Source organism: Mixophyes fleayi, chromosome 1, assembly GCF_038048845.1.
Source record: "Mixophyes fleayi isolate aMixFle1 chromosome 1, aMixFle1.hap1, whole genome shotgun sequence".
In the NCBI taxonomy this organism is placed as follows: Eukaryota; Metazoa; Chordata; class Amphibia; order Anura; family Limnodynastidae; genus Mixophyes; species Mixophyes fleayi.
The window spans coordinates 160,854,372-160,872,023 of NC_134402.1; the positions used below are offsets into that span (position 1 = coordinate 160,854,372).

Here is a 17,652-nt window from a genome sequence, read left to right on the forward strand (position 1 = left end):
CCAGGGTTCAAGTCCCTTTTCAGGCAGAGTATGCCTTTTAAACAATGGCAAACTATATTCTCTGTGCCAGGCAAAACGTATGCTGTGAAGGATTTCCGCGATAAAAGTGAAAAAGGTCATTATCAACATTTCTCACATTGTTGATAAGGAAACAAGTGATTCTGCAGTAAATAGCCATATTATTTGGACAATTATACCAGAAACTTCACGCAAAATGCAAGATAATTTATTGATTTAGCTGATGAACTTCTCTTCACATTTTACAAATTCACAGTATGACTGGATTATAATGCCATTACACAAGCATGACATTAGTGTACATCTGTAAATTAAGTGTACAGATGAAATTGAGTCTTGAAGGGTATGAATACTTATAGTGTACTAAGATCTCTATGATCAACCAAGGTGAAATAAACTCTTTTTTTTTATCGCAAATGGATTTATTGACTTAGTTGGTCAACTTCTCTTACCATTACACAATTTCACAGTATGATTACATTACACTGTCATGTACTTATAAAAGCTGGACATTAGTGAACATCTGTAAGTGCAAGTCAGGTCAGTCCAATCCAAATACATAATTTCCTAGAAACTTGAGATGCTATGTGGGACTTAAAGTGGTGAAGCATCTAAATAAAATGCTACTAGGCAAATATTACTTGTAGATTAAATTCTAAGTATATTAAGGTTAGACATTTAACCTCATTTCCTATCTAACCCAACTTCATCCCAATTTGTTAGCAACATAGTAATTAAATTAGTCAGATAACAAATTAATCCCCCAAGCAGTATAGTTGAAAATGAATCTTGAAGGGCATTGATACTAACAGTTTGGTGGGATCTAAATGTTCAACCAAGGGACAATCAAAGCTTTTTGCATCCTGTGACCTTCCAACCAAGCCTTTCGGCTCACACTTTACAGAACATTGGCCACGATTAAATTGGCATTGGTTACAGAACTGCCCATTTTCCAGATGAGTACAAGATAAAAAGAGAGCCTGGATAGCTCAGTCGGTAGAGCATCAGACTTTTAATCTGAGGGTCCAGGGTTCAAGTCCCTTTTCAGGCAGAGTATGCCTTTTAAACAATGGCAAACTATATTCTCTGTGCCAGGCAAAACGTATGCTGTGAAGGATTTCCGCGATAAAAGTGAAAAAGGTCATTATCAACATTTCTCACATTGTTGATAAGGAAACAAGTGATTCTGCAGTAAATAGCCATATTATTTGGACAATTATACCAGAAACTTCACGCAAAATGCAAGATAATTTATTGATTTAGCTGATGAACTTCTCTTCACATTTTACAAATTCACAGTATGACTGGATTATAATGCCATTACACAAGCATGACATTAGTGTACATCTGTAAATTAAGTGTACAGATGAAATTAAGTCTTGAAGGGTATGAATACTTATAGTGTACTAAGATCTCTATGATCAACCAAGGTGAAATAAACTCTTTTTTTTTATTGCAAATGGATTTATTGACTTAGTTGGTCAACTTCTCTTACCATTACACAATTTCACAGTATGATTACATTACACTGTCATGTACTTATAAAAGCTGGACATTAGTGAACATCTGTAAGTGCAAGTCAGGTCAGTCCAATCCAAAAACATAATTTCCTAGAAACTTGAGATGCTATGTGGGACTTAAAGTGGTGAAGCATCTAAATAAAATGCTACTAGGCAAATATTACTTGTAGATTAAATTCTAAGTATATTAAGGTTAGACATTTCACCTCATTTCCTATCTAACCCAACTTCATCCCAATTTGTTAGCAACATAGTAATTAAATTAGTCAGATAACAAATTAATCCCCCAAGCAGTATAGTTGAAAATGAATCTTGAAGGGCATTGATACTAACAGTTTGGTGGGATCTAAATGTTCAACCAAGGGACAATCAAAGCTTTTTGCATCCTGTGACCTTCCAACCAAGCCTTTCGGCTCACACTTTACAGAACATTGGCCACGATTAAATTGGCATTGGTTACAGAACTGCCCATTTTCCAGATGAGTACAAGATAAAAAGAGAGCCTGGATAGCTCAGACTTTTAATCTGAGGGTCCAGGGTTCAAGTCCCTGTTCAGGCAGAGTATGCCTTTTAAACAATGGCAAACTATATTCTCTGTGCCAGGCAAAACGTATGCTGTGAAGGATTTCCGCGATAAAAGTGAAAAAGGTCATTATCAACATTTCTCACATTGTTGATAAGGAAACAAGTGATTCTGCAGTAAATAGCCATATTATTTGGACAATAATACCAGAAACTTCACGCAAAACGCAAGATAATTTATTGATTTAGCTGATGAACTTCTCTTCACATTTTACAAATTCACAGTATGACTGGATTATAATGCCATTACACAAGCATGACATTAGTGTACATCTGTAAATTAAGTGTACAGATGAAATTGAGTCTTGAAGGGTATGAATACTTATAGTGTACTAAGATCTCTATGATCAACCAAGGTGAAATAAACTCTTTTTTTTTATCGCAAATGGATTTATTGACTTAGTTGGTCAACTTCTCTTACCATTACACAATTTCACAGTATGATTACATTACACTGTCATGTACTTATAAAAGCTGGACATTAGTGAACATCTGTAAGTGCAAGTCAGGTCAGTCCAATCCAAATACATAATTTCCTAGAAACTTGAGATGCTATGTGGGACTTAAAGTGGTGAAGCATCTAAATAAAATGCTACTAGGCAAATATTACTTGTAGATTAAATTCTAAGTATATTAAGGTTAGACATTTCACCTCATTTCCTATCTAACCCAACTTCATCCCAATTTGTTAGCAACATAGTAATTAAATTAGTCAGATAACAAATTAATCCCCCAAGCAGTATAGTTGAAAATGAATCTTGAAGGGCATTGATACTAACAGTTTGGTGGGATCTAAATGTTCAACCAAGGGACAATCAAAGCTTTTTGCATCCTGTGACCTTCCAACCAAGCCTTTCGGCTCACACTTTACAGAACATTGGCCACGATTAAATTGGCATTGGTTACAGAACTGCCCATTTTCCAGATGAGTACAAAATAAAAAGAGAGCATGGATAGCTCAGTCGGTAGAGCATCAGACTTTTGATCTGAGGGTCCAGGGTTCAAGTCCCTTTTAAACAATGGCAAACTATATTCTCTGTGCCATGCAAAACGTATGCTGTGAAGGATTTCCGCGATAAAAGTGAAAAAGGTCATTATCATCATTTCTCACATTGTTGATAAGGAAACAAGTGATTCTGCAGTAAATAGCCATATTATTTGGACAATAATACCAGAAACTTCACGCAAAACGCAAGATAATTTATTGATTTAGCTGATGAACTTCTCTTCACATTTTACAAATTCACAGTATGACTGGATTATAATGCCATTACACAAGCATGACATTAGTGTACATCTGTAAATTAAGTGTACAGATGAAATTGAGTCTTGAAGGGTATGAATACTTATAGTGTACTAAGATCTCTATGATCAACCAAGGTGAAATAAACTCTTTTTTTTTATCGCAAATGGATTTATTGACTTAGTTGGTCAACTTCTCTTACCATTACACAATTTCACAGTATGATTACATTACACTGTCATGTACTTATAAAAGCTGGACATTAGTGAACATCTGTAAGTGCAAGTCAGGTCAGTCCAATCCAAATACATAATTTCCTAGAAACTTGAGATGCTATGTGGGACTTAAAGTGGTGAAGCATCTAAATAAAATGCTATGAGGCAAATATTACTTGTAGATTAAATTCTAAGTATATTAAGGTTAGACATTTCACCTCATTTCCTATCTAACCCAACTTCATCCCAATTTGTTAGCAACATAGTAATTAAATTAGACAGCAAACAAATTAATCCCCCAAGCAGTATAGTTGAAAATGAATCTTGAAGGGCATTGATACTTACAGTTTGGTGGGATCTAAATGTTCAACCAAGGGACAATCAAAGCTTTTTGCATCCTGTGACCTTCCAACCAAGCCTTTCGGCTCACACTTTACAGAACATTGGCCACGATTAAATTGGCATTGGTTACAGAACTGCCCATTTTCCAGATGAGTACAAGATAAAAAGAGAGCCTGGATAGCTCAGTCGGTAGAGCATCAGACTTTTGATCTGAGGGTCCAGGGTTCAAGTCCCTTTTAAACAATGGCAAACTATATTCTCTGTGCCAGGCAAAACGTATGCTGTGAAGGATTTCCGCGATAAAAGTGAAAAAGGTCATTATCAACATTTCTCACATTGTTGATAAGGAAACAAGTGATTCTGCAGTAAATAGCCATATTATTTGGACAATAATACCAGAAACTTCACGCAAAACGCAAGATAATTTATTGATTTAGCTGATGAACTTCTCTTCACATTTTACAAATTCACAGTATGACTGGATTATAATGCCATTACACAAGCATGACATTAGTGTACATCTGTAAATTAAGTGTACAGATGAAATTGAGTCTTGAAGGGTATGAATACTTATAGTGTACTAAGATCTCTATGATCAACCAAGGTGAAATAAACTCTTTTTTTTTATCGCAAATGGATTTATTGACTTAGTTGGTCAACTTCTCTTACCATTACACAATTTCACAGTATGATTACATTACACTGTCATGTACTTATAAAAGCTGGACATTAGTGAACATCTGTAAGTGCAAGTCAGGTCAGTCCAATCCAAATACATAATTTCCTAGAAACTTGAGATGCTATGTGGGACTTAAAGTGGTGAAGCATCTAAATAAAATGCTATGAGGCAAATATTACTTGTAGATTAAATTCTAAGTATATTAAGGTTAGACATTTCACCTCATTTCCTATTTAACCCAACTTCATCCCAATTTGTTAGCAACATAGTAATTAAATTAGACAGCAAACAAATTAATCCCCCAAGCAGTATAGTTGAAAATGAATCTTGAAGGGCATTGATACTTACAGTTTGGTGGGATCTAAATGTTCAACCAAGGGACAATCAAAGCTTTTTGCATCCTGTGACCTTCCAACCAAGCCTTTCGGCTCACACTTTACAGAACATTGGCCACGATTAAATTGGCATTGGTTACAGAACTGCCCATTTTCCAGATGAGTACAAGATAAAAAGAGAGCCTGGATAGCTCAGTCGGTAGAGCATCAGACTTTTGATCTGAGGGTCCAGGGTTCAAGTCCCTTTTAAACAATGGCAAACTATATTCTCTGTGCCAGGCAAAACGTATGCTGTGAAGGATTTCCGCGATAAAAGTGAAAAAGGTCATTATCAACATTTCTCACATTGTTGATAAGGAAACAAGTGATTCTGCAGTAAATAGCCATATTATTTGGACAATAATACCAGAAACTTCACGCAAAACGCAAGATAATTTATTGATTTAGCTGATGAACTTCTCTTCACATTTTACAAATTCACAGTATGACTGGATTATAATGCCATTACACAAGCATGACATTAGTGTACATCTGTAAATTAAGTGTACAGATGAAATTGAGTCTTGAAGGGTATGAATACTTATAGTGTACTAAGATCTCTATGATCAACCAAGGTGAAATAAACTCTTTTTTTTATCGCAAATGGATTTATTGACTTAGTTGGTCAACTTCTCTTACCATTACACAATTTCACAGTATGATTACATTACACTGTCATGTACTTATAAAAGCTGGACATTAGTGAACATCTGTAAGTGCAAGTCAGGTCAGTCCAATCCAAATACATAATTTCCTAGAAACTTGAGATGCTATGTGGGACTTAAAGTGGTGAAGCATCTAAATAAAATGCTACTAGGCAAATATTACTTGTAGATTAAATTCTAAGTATATTAAGGTTAGACATTTCACCTCATTTCCTATCTAACCCAACTTCATCCCAATTTGTTAGCAACATAGTAATTAAATTAGTCAGATAACAAATTAATCCCCCAAGCAGTATAGTTGAAAATGAATCTTGAAGGGCATTGATACTTACAGTTTGGTGGGATCTAAATGTTCAACCAAGGGACAATCAAAGCTTTTTGCATCCTGTGACCTTCCAACCAAGCCTTTCGGCTCACACTTTACAGAACATTGGCCACGATTAAATTGGCATTGGTTACAGAACTGCCCATTTTCCAGATGAGTACAAGATAAAAAGAGAGCCTGGATAGCTCAGTCGGTAGAGCATCAGACTTTTAATCTGAGGGTCCAAGGTTCAAGTCCCTGTTCAGGCAGAGTATGCCTTTTAAACAATGGCAAACTATATTCTCTGTGCCAGGCAAAACGTATGCTGTGAAGGATTTCCGCGATAAAAGTGAAAAAGGTCATTATCAACATTTCTCACATTGTTGATAAGGAAACAAGTGATTCTGCAGTAAATAGCCATATTATTTGGACAATAATACCAGAAACTTCACGCAAAACGCAAGATAATTTATTGATTTAGCTGATGAACTTCTCTTCACATTTTACAAATTCACAGTATGACTGGATTATAATGCCATTACACAAGCATGACATTAGTGTACATCTGTAAATTAAGTGTACAGATGAAATTGAGTCTTGAAGGGTATGAATACTTATAGTGTACTAAGATCTCTATGATCAACCAAGGTGAAATAAACTCTTTTTTTTTATCGCAAATGGATTTATTGACTTAGTTGGTCAACTTCTCTTACCATTACACAATTTCACAGTATGATTACATTACACTGTCATGTACTTATAAAAGCTGGACATTAGTGAACATCTGTAAGTGCAAGTCAGGTCAGTCCAATCCAAATACATAATTTCCTAGAAACTTGAGATGCTATGTGGGACTTAAAGTGGTGAAGCATCTAAATAAAATGCTACTAGGCAAATATTACTTGTAGATTAAATTCTAAGTATATTAAGGTTAGACATTTCACCTCATTTCCTATCTAACCCAACTTCATCCCAATTTGTTAGCAACATAGTAATTAAATTAGTCAGATAACAAATTAATCCCCCAAGCAGTATAGTTGAAAATGAATCTTGAAGGGCATTGATACTAACAGTTTGGAGGGATCTAAATGTTCAACCAAGGGACAATCAAAGCTTTTTGCATCCTGTGACCTTCCAACCAAGCCTTTCGGCTCACACTTTACAGAACATTGGCCACGATTAAATTGGCATTGGTTACAGAACTGCCCATTTTCCAGATGAGTACAAGATAAAAAGAGAGCCTGGATAGCTCAGACTTTTAATCTGAGGGTCCAGGGATCAAGTCCCTGTTCAGGCAGAGTATGCCTTTTAAACAATGGCAAACTATATTCTCTGTGCCAGGCAAAACGTATGCTGTGAAGGATTTCCGCGATAAAAGTGAAAAAGGTCATTATCAACATTTCTCACATTGTTGATAAGGAAACAAGTGATTCTGCAGTAAATAGCCATATTATTTGGACAATAATACCAGAAACTTCACGCAAAACGCAAGATAATTTATTGATTTAGCTGATGAACTTCTCTTCACATTTTACAAATTCACAGTATGACTGGATTATAATGCCATTACACAAGCATGACATTAGTGTACATCTGTAAATTAAGTGTACAGATGAAATTGAGTCTTGAAGGGTATGAATACTTATAGTGTACTAAGATCTCTATGATCAACCAAGGTGAAATAAACTCTTTTTTTTTATCGCAAATGGATTTATTGACTTAGTTGGTCAACTTCTCTTACCATTACACAATTTCACAGTATGATTACATTACACTGTCATGTACTTATAAAAGCTGGACATTAGTGAACATCTGTAAGTGCAAGTCAGGTCAGTCCAATCCAAATACATAATTTCCTAGAAACTTGAGATGCTATGTGGGACTTAAAGTGGTGAAGCATCTAAATAAAATGCTACTAGGCAAATATTACTTGTAGATTAAATTCTAAGTATATTAAGGTTAGACATTTCACCTCATTTCCTATCTAACCCAACTTCATCCCAATTTGTTAGCAACATAGTAATTAAATTAGTCAGATAACAAATTAATCCCCCAAGCAGTATAGTTGAAAATGAATCTTGAAGGGCATTGATACTAACAGTTTGGTGGGATCTAAATGTTCAACCAAGGGACAATCAAAGCTTTTTGCATCCTGTGACCTTCCAACCAAGCCTTTCGGCTCACACTTTACAGAACATTGGCCACGATTAAATTGGCATTGGTTACAGAACTGCCCATTTTCCAGATGAGTACAAGATAAAAAGAGAGCCTGGATAGCTCAGTCGGTAGAGCATCAGACTTTTAATCTGAGGGTCCAGGGTTCAAGTCCCTGTTCAGGCAGAGTATGCCTTTTAAACAATGGCAAACTATATTCTCTGTGCCAGGCAAAACGTATGCTGTGAAGGATTTCCGCGATAAAAGTGAAAAAGGTCATTATCAACATTTCTCACATTGTTGATAAGGAAACAAGTGATTCTGCAGTAAATAGCCATATTATTTGGACAATAATACCAGAAACTTCACGCAAAACGCAAGATAATTTATTGATTTAGCTGATGAACTTCTCTTCACATTTTACAAATTCACAGTATGACTGGATTATAATGCCATTACACAAGCATGACATTAGTGTACATCTGTAAATTAAGTGTACAGATGAAATTGAGTCTTGAAGGGTATGAATACTTATAGTGTACTAAGATCTCTATGATCAACCAAGGTGAAATAAACTCTTTTTTTTTATCGCAAATGGATTTATTGACTTAGTTGGTCAACTTCTCTTACCATTACACAATTTCACAGTATGATTACATTACACTGTCATGTACTTATAAAAGCTGGACATTAGTGAACATCTGTAAGTGCAAGTCAGGTCAGTCCAATCCAAATACATAATTTCCTAGAAACTTGAGATGCTATGTGGGACTTAAAGTGGTGAAGCATCTAAATAAAATGCTACTAGGCAAATATTACTTGTAGATTAAATTCTAAGTATATTAAGGTTAGACATTTCACCTCATTTCCTATCTAACCCAACTTCATCCCAATTTGTTAGCAACATAGTAATTAAATTAGTCAGATAACAAATTAATCCCCCAAGCAGTATAGTTGAAAATGAATCTTGAAGGGCATTGATACTAACAGTTTGGTGGGATCTAAATGTTCAACCAAGGGACAATCAAAGCTTTTTGCATCCTGTGACCTTCCAACCAAGCCTTTCGGCTCACACTTTACAGAACATTGGCCACGATTAAATTGGCATTGGTTACAGAACTGCCCATTTTCCAGATGAGTACAAGATAAAAAGAGAGCCTGGATAGCTCAGACTTTTAATCTGAGGGTCCAGGGTTCAAGACCCTGTTCAGGCAGAGTATGCCTTTTAAACAATGGCAAACTATATTCTCTGTGCCAGGCAAAACGTATGCTGTGAAGGATTTCCGCGATAAAAGTGAAAAAGGTCATTATCAACATTTCTCACATTGTTGATAAGGAAACAAGTGATTCTGCAGTAAATAGCCATATTATTTGGACAATAATACCAGAAACTTCACGCAAAACGCAAGATAATTTATTGATTTAGCTGATGAACTTCTCTTCACATTTTACAAATTCACAGTATGACTGGATTATAATGCCATTACACAAGCATGACATTAGTGTACATCTGTAAATTAAGTGTACAGATGAAATTGAGTCTTGAAGGGTATGAATACTTATAGTGTACTAAGATCTCTATGATCAACCAAGGTGAAATAAACTCTTTTTTTTTATCGCAAATGGATTTATTGACTTAGTTGGTCAACTTCTCTTACCATTACACAATTTCACAGTATGATTACATTACACTGTCATGTACTTATAAAAGCTGGACATTAGTGAACATCTGTAAGTGCAAGTCAGGTCAGTCCAATCCAAATACATAATTTCCTAGAAACTTGAGATGCTATGTGGGACTTAAAGTGGTGAAGCATCTAAATAAAATGCTACTAGGCAAATATTACTTGTAGATTAAATTCTAAGTATATTAAGGTTAGACATTTCACCTAATTTCCTATCTAACCCAACTTCATCCCAATTTGTTAGCAACATAGTAATTAAATTAGTCAGATAACAAATTAATCCCCCAAGCAGTATAGTTGAAAATGAATCTTGAAGGGCATTGATACTAACAGTTTGGTGGGATCTAAATGTTCAACCAAGGGACAATCAAAGCTTTTTGCATCCTGTGACCTTCCAACCAAGCCTTTCGGCTCACACTTTACAGAACATTGGCCACGATTAAATTGGCATTGGTTACAGAACTGCCCATTTTCCAGATGAGTACAAGATAAAAAGAGAGCCTGGATAGCTCAGTCGGTAGAGCATCAGACTTTTAATCTGAGGGTCCAGGGTTCAAGTCCCTGTTCAGGCAGAGTATGCCTTTTAAACAATGGCAAACTATATTCTCTGTGCCAGGCAAAACGTATGCTGTGAAGGATTTCCGCGATAAAAGTGAAAAAGGTCATTATCAACATTTCTCACATTGTTGATAAGGAAACAAGTGATTCTGCAGTAAATAGCCATATTATTTGGACAATAATACCAGAAACTTCACGCAAAACGCAAGATAATTTATTGATTTAGCTGATGAACTTCTCTTCACATTTTACAAATTCACAGTATGACTGGATTATAATGCCATTACACAAGCATGACATTAGTGTACATCTGTAAATTAAGTGTACAGATGAAATTGAGTCTTGAAGGGTATGAATACTTATAGTGTACTAAGATCTCTATGATCAACCAAGGTGAAATAAACTCTTTTTTTATCGCAAATGGATTTATTGACTTAGTTGGTCAACTTCTCTTACCATTACACAATTTCACAGTATGATTACATTACACTGTCATGTACTTATAAAAGCTGGACATTAGTGAACATCTGTAAGTGCAAGTCAGGTCAGTCCAATCCAAATACATAATTTCCTAGAAACTTGAGATGCTATGTGGGACTTAAAGTGGTGCAGCATCTAAATAAAATGCTACGAGGCAAATATTACTTGTAGATTAAATTCTAAGTATATTAAGGTTAGACATTTCACCTCATTTCCTATCTAACCCAACTTCATCCCAATTTGTTAGCAACATAGTAATTAAATTAGTCAGATAACAAATTAATCCCCCAAGCAGTATAGTTGAAAATGAATCTTGAAGGGCATTGATACTAACAGTTTGGTGGGATCTAAATGTTCAACCAAGGGACAATCAAAGCTTTTTGCATCCTGTGACCTTCCAACCAAGCCTTTCGGCTCACACTTTACAGAACATTGGCCACGATTAAATTGGCATTGGTTACAGAACTGCCCATTTTCCAGATGAGTACAAGATGAAAAGAGAGCCTGGATAGCTCAGTCGGTAGAGCATCAGACTTTTAATCTGAGGGTCCAGGGTTCAAGTCCCTGTTCAGGCAGAGTATGCCTTTTAAACAATGGCAAACTATATTCTCTGTGCCAGGCAAAACGTATGCTGTGAAGGATTTCCGCGATAAAAGTGAAAAAGGTCATTATCAACATTTCTCACATTGTTGATAAGGAAACAAGTGATTCTGCAGTAAATAGCCATATTATTTGGACAATAATACCAGAAACTTCACGCAAAACGCAAGATAATTTATTGATTTAGCTGATGAACTTCTCTTCACATTTTACAAATTCACAGTATGACTGGATTATAATGCCATTACACAAGCATGACATTAGTGTACATCTGTAAATTAAGTGTACAGATGAAATTGAGTCTTGAAGGGTATGAATACTTATAGTGTACTAAGATCTCTATGATCAACCAAGGTGAAATAAACTCTTTTTTTATCGCAAATGGATTTATTGACTTAGTTGGTCAACTTCTCTTACCATTACACAATTTCACAGTATGATTACATTACACTGTCATGTACTTATAAAAGCTGGACATTAGTGAACATCTGTAAGTGCAAGTCAGGTCAGTCCAATCCAAATACATAATTTCCTAGAAACTTGAGATGCTATGTGGGACTTAAAGTGGTGCAGCATCTAAATAAAATGCTACGAGGCAAATATTACTTGTAGATTAAATTCTAAGTATATTAAGGTTAGACATTTCACCTCATTTCCTATCTAACCCAACTTCATCCCAATTTGTTAGCAACATAGTAATTAAATTAGACAGCAAACAAATTAATCCCCCAAGCAGTATAGTTGAAAATGAATCTTGAAGGGCATTGATACTTACAGTTTGGTGGGATCTAAATGTTCAACCAAGGGACAATCAAAGCTTTTTGCATCCTGTGACCTTCCAACCAAGCCTTTCGGCTCACACTTTACAGAACATTGGCCACGATTAAATTGGCATTGGTTACAGAACTGCCCATTTTCCAGATGAGTACAAGATAAAAAGAGAGCCTGGATAGCTCAGTCGGTAGAGCATCAGACTTTTAATCTGAGGGTCCAGGGTTCAAGTCCCTGTTCAGGCAGAGTATGCCTTTTAAACAATGGCAAACTATATTCTCTGTGCCATGCAAAACGTATGCTGTGAAGGATTTCCGCGATAAAAGTGAAAAAGGTCATTATCAACATTTCTCACATTGTTGATGAGGAAATACGTGATTCTGCAGTAAATAGCCATATTATTTGAACAAAAATACAAGAAACTCCACGCATAACGCAAGATAATTTATTGATTTAGCTGATGAACTTCTCTTCACATTTTACAAATTCACAGTATGACTGGATTATAATGCCATTACTCAAGCATGACATTAGTGTACATCTGTAAATAAAGTGTACAGATGAAATTGAGTCTTGAAGGGTATGAATACTTATAGTGTACTAAGATCTCTATGATCAACCAAGGTGAAATAAACTCTTTTTTTTATCGCAAATGGATTTATTGACTTAGTTGGTCAACTTCTCTTACCATTACACAATTTCACAGTATGATTACATTACACTGTCATGTACTGATAAAAGCTGGACATTAGTGAACATCTGTAAGTGCAAGTCAGGTCAGTCCAATCCAAATACATAATTTCCTAGAAACTTGAGATGCTATGTGGGACTTAAAGTGGTGCAGCATCTAAATAAAATGCTACGAGGCAAATATTACTTGTAGATTAAATTCTAAGTATATTAAGGTTAGACATTTCACCTCACTTCCTATCTAACCCAACTTCATCCCAATTTGTTAGCAACATAGTAATTAAATTAGACAGCAAACAAATTAATCCCCCAAGCAGTATAGTTGAAAATGAATCTTGAAGGGCATTAAGACTTACAGTTTGGTGGGATCTAAATGTTCATCCAAGAGACAATCAAAGCTTTTTGCATCCTGAGACCTTCCAACCAAGCCTTTCGGCTCACACTTTACAGAACATTGGCCACGATTAAATTGGCATTGGTTACAGAACTGCCCATTTTCCAGATGAGTACAAGATAATAAGAGAGCCTGGATAGCTCAGTCGGTAGAGCATCAGACTTTTAATCTGAGGGTCCAGGGTTCAAGTCCCTGTTCAGGTGTGTATGCCTTTTAAACGATGGCAATCTATATTCTCTGTGCCATGCAAAACGTATGCTGTGAAGGATTTCCACGATAAAAGTGAAAAAGGTCATTATCATCATTTCTCACATTGTTGATAAGGAAACAAGTGATTCTGCAGTAAATAGCCATATTATTTGGACAATAATACCAGAAACTTCACGCATAACGCAAGATAATTTATTGATTTAGCTGATGAACTTCTCTTCACATTTTACAAATTCACAGTATGACTGGATTATAATGCCATTACTCAAGCATGACATTAGTGTACATCTGTAAATAAAGTGTACAGATGAAATTGAGTCTTGAAGGGTATGAATACTTATAGTGTACTAAGATCTCTATGATCAACCAAGGTGAAATAAACTTTTTTTTTTATCGCAAGTGGATTTATTGACTTAGTTGGTCAACTTCTCTTACCATTACACAATTTCACAGTATGATTACATTACACTGTCATGTACTGATAAAAGCTGGACATTAGTGAACATCTGTAAGTGCAAGTCAGGTCAGTCCAATCCAAATACATAATTTCCTAGAAACTTGAGATGCTATGTGGGACTTAAAGTGGTGCAGCATCTAAATAAAATGCTACGAGGCAAATATTACTTGTAGATTAAATTCTAAGTATATTAAGGTTAGACATTTCACCTCATTTCCTATCTAACCCAACTTCATCCCAATTTGTTAGCAACATAGTAATTAAATTAGTCAGATAACAAATTAATCCCCCAAGCAGTATAGTTGAAAATGAATCTTGAAGGGCATTGATACTTACAGTTTGGTGGGATCTAAATGTTCAACCAAGGGACAATCAAAGCTTTTTGCATCCTGTGACCTTCCAACCAAGCCTTTCGGCTCACACTTTACAGAACATTGGCCACGATTAAATTGGCATTGGTTACAGAACTGCCCATTTTCCAGATGAGTACAAGATAAAAAGAGAGCCTGGATAGCTCAGTCGGTAGAGCATCAGACTTTTAATCTGAGGGTCCAGGGTTCAAGTCCCTGTTCAGGCGTGTATGCCTTTTAAACAATGGCAATCTATATTCTCTGTGCCATGCAAAACGTATGCTGTGAAGGATTTCCACGATAAAAGTGAAAAAGGTCATTATCATCATTTCTCACATTGTTGATAAGGAAACAAGTGATTCTGCAGTAAATAGCCATATTATTTGGACAATAATACCAGAAACTTCACGCATAACACAAGATAATTTATTGATTTAGCTGATGAACTTCTCTTCACATTTTACAAATTCACAGTATGACTGGATTATAATGCCATTACTCAAGCATGACATTAGTGTACATCTGTAAATAAAGTGTACAGATGAAATTGAGTCTTGAAGGGTATGAATACTTATAGTGTACTAAGATCTCTATGATCAACCAAGGTGAAATAAACTTTTTTTTTTATCGCAAGTGGATTTATTGACTTAGTTGGTCAACTTCTCTTACCATTACACAATTTCACAGTATGATTACATTACACTGTCATGTACTGATAAAAGCTGGACATTAGTGAACATCTGTAAGTGCAAGTCAGGTCAGTCCAATCCAAATACATAATTTCCTAGAAACTTGAGATGCTATGTGGGACTTAAAGTGGTGCAGCATCTAAATAAAATGCTACGAGGCAAATATTACTTGTAGATTAAATTCTAAGTATATTAAGGTTAGACATTTCACCTCATTTCCTATCTAACCCAACTTCATCCCAATTTGTTAGCAACATAGTAATTAAATTAGTCAGATAACAAATTAATCCCCCAAGCAGTATAGTTGAAAATGAATCTTGAAGGGCATTGATACTTACAGTTTGGTGGGATCTAAATGTTCAACCAAGGGACAATCAAAGCTTTTTGCATCCTGTGACCTTCCAACCAAGCCTTTCGGCTCACACTTTACAGAACATTGGCCACGATTAAATTGGCATTGGTTACAGAACTGCCCATTTTCCAGATGAGTACAAGATAAAAAGAGAGCCTGGATAGCTCAGACTTTTAATCTGAGGGTCCAGGGTTCAAGTCCCTGTTCAGGCGTGTATGCCTTTTAAACAATGGCAATCTATATTCTCTGTGCCATGCAAAACGTATGCTGTGAAGGATTTCCACAATAAAAGTGAAAAAGGTCATTATCATCATTTCTCACATTGTTGATAAGGAAACAAGTGATTCTGCAGTAAATAGCCATATTATTTGGACAATAATACCAGAAACTTCACGCAAAACGCAAGATAATTTATTGATTTAGCTGATGAACTTCTCTTCACATTTTACAAATTCACAGTATGACTGGATTATAATGCCATTACACAAGCATGACATTAGTGTACATCTGTAAATTAAGTGTACAGATGAAATTGAGTCTTGAAGGGTATGAATACTTATAGTGTACTAAGATCTCTATGATCAACCAAGGTGAAATAAACTCTTTTTTTTTATCGCAAATGGATTTATTGACTTAGTTGGTCAACTTCTCTTACCATTACACAATTTCACAGTATGATTACATTACACTGTCATGTACTTATAAAAGCTGGACATTAGTGAACATCTGTAAGTGCAAGTCAGGTCAGTCCAATCCAAATACATAATTTCCTAGAAACTTGAGATGCTATGTGGGACTTAAAGTGGTGAAGCATCTAAATAAAATGCTACTAGGCAAATATTACTTGTAGATTAAATTCTAAGTATATTAAGGTTAGACATTTCACCTCATTTCCTATCTAACCCAACTTCATCCCAATTTGTTAGCATTATAGTAATTAAATTAGTCAGATAACAAATTAATCCCCCAAGCAGTATAGTTGAAAATGAATCTTGAAGGGCATTGATACTAACAGTTTGGAGGGATCTAAATGTTCAACCAAGGGACAATCAAAGCTTTTTGCATCCTGTGACCTTCCAACCAAGCCTTTCGGCTCACACTTTACAGAACATTGGCCACGATTAAATTGGCATTGGTTACAGAACTGCCCATTTTCCAGATGAGTACAAGATAAAAAGAGAGCCTGGATAGCTCAGACTTTTAATCTGAGGGTCCAGGGTTCAAGTCCCTGTTCAGGCAGAGTATGCCTTTTAAACAATGGCAAACTATATTCTCTGTGCCAGGCAAAACGTATGCTGTGAAGGATTTCCGCGATAAAAGTGAAAAAGGTCATTATCATCATTTCTCACATTGTTGATAAGGAAACAAGTGATTCTGCAGTAAATAGCCATATTATTTGGACAATAATACCAGAAACTTCACGCAAAACGCAAGATAATTTATTGATTTAGCTGATGAACTTCTCTTCACATTTTACAAATTCACAGTATGACTGGATTATAATGCCATTACACAAGCATGACATTAGTGTACATCTGTAAATTAAGTGTACAGATGAAATTGAGTCTTGAAGGGTATGAATACTTATAGTGTACTAAGATCTCTATGATCAACCAAGGTGAAATAAACTCTTTTTTTTTATCGCAAATGGATTTATTGACTTAGTTGGTCAACTTCTCTTACCATTACACAATTTCACAGTATGATTACATTACACTGTCATGTACTTATAAAAGCTGGACATTAGTGAACATCTGTAAGTGCAAGTCAGGTCAGTCCAATCCAAATACATAATTTCCTAGAAACTTGAGATGCTATGTGGGACTTAAAGTGGTGAAGCATCTAAATAAAATGCTACTAGGCAAATATTACTTGTAGATTAAATTCTAAGTATATTAAGGTTAGACATTTCACCTCATTTCCTATCTAACCCAACTTCATCCCAATTTGTTAGCAACATAGTAATTAAATTAGTCAGATAACAAATTAATCCCCCAAGCAGTATAGTTGAAAATGAATCTTGAAGGGCATTGATACTAACAGTTTGGAGGGATCTAAATGTTCAACCAAGGGACAATCAAAGCTTTTTGCATCCTGTGACCTTCCAACCAAGCCTTTCGGCTCACACTTTACAGAACATTGGCCACGATTAAATTGGCATTGGTTACAGAACTGCCCATTTTCCAGATGAGTACAAGATAAAAAGAGAGCCTGGATAGCTCAGACTTTTAATCTGAGGGTCCAGGGTTCAAGTCCCTGTTCAGGCAGAGTATGCCTTTTAAACAATGGCAAACTATATTCTCTGTGCCAGGCAAAACGT

The 17,652-nt window shown here is 35.6% G+C and overlaps 5 non-coding genes across 5 annotated transcripts; all 5 read left to right on the forward strand.

The window, feature by feature from the left end:
- The first annotated feature begins 8,209 nt into the window (after positions 1-8,209).
- TRNAK-UUU (transfer RNA lysine (anticodon UUU)) lies at positions 8,210-8,282 on the forward strand. Its single transcript has one exon. It is a non-coding gene; the product is annotated as a tRNA-Lys (tRNA).
- Positions 8,283-10,280: 1,998 nt separating this feature from the next.
- Positions 10,281-10,353, forward strand: TRNAK-UUU (transfer RNA lysine (anticodon UUU)). Its single transcript has one exon. It is a non-coding gene; the product is annotated as a tRNA-Lys (tRNA).
- A 968-nt stretch (positions 10,354-11,321) lies between these two features.
- TRNAK-UUU (transfer RNA lysine (anticodon UUU)) lies at positions 11,322-11,394 on the forward strand. Its single transcript has one exon. It is a non-coding gene; the product is annotated as a tRNA-Lys (tRNA).
- Positions 11,395-12,362: 968 nt separating this feature from the next.
- Positions 12,363-12,435, forward strand: TRNAK-UUU (transfer RNA lysine (anticodon UUU)). The gene has a single exon. It is a non-coding gene; the product is annotated as a tRNA-Lys (tRNA).
- A 2,010-nt stretch (positions 12,436-14,445) lies between these two features.
- On the forward strand, positions 14,446-14,518 carry TRNAK-UUU (transfer RNA lysine (anticodon UUU)). Its single transcript has one exon. It is a non-coding gene; the product is annotated as a tRNA-Lys (tRNA).
- Positions 14,519-17,652: the final 3,134 nt, after the last annotated feature.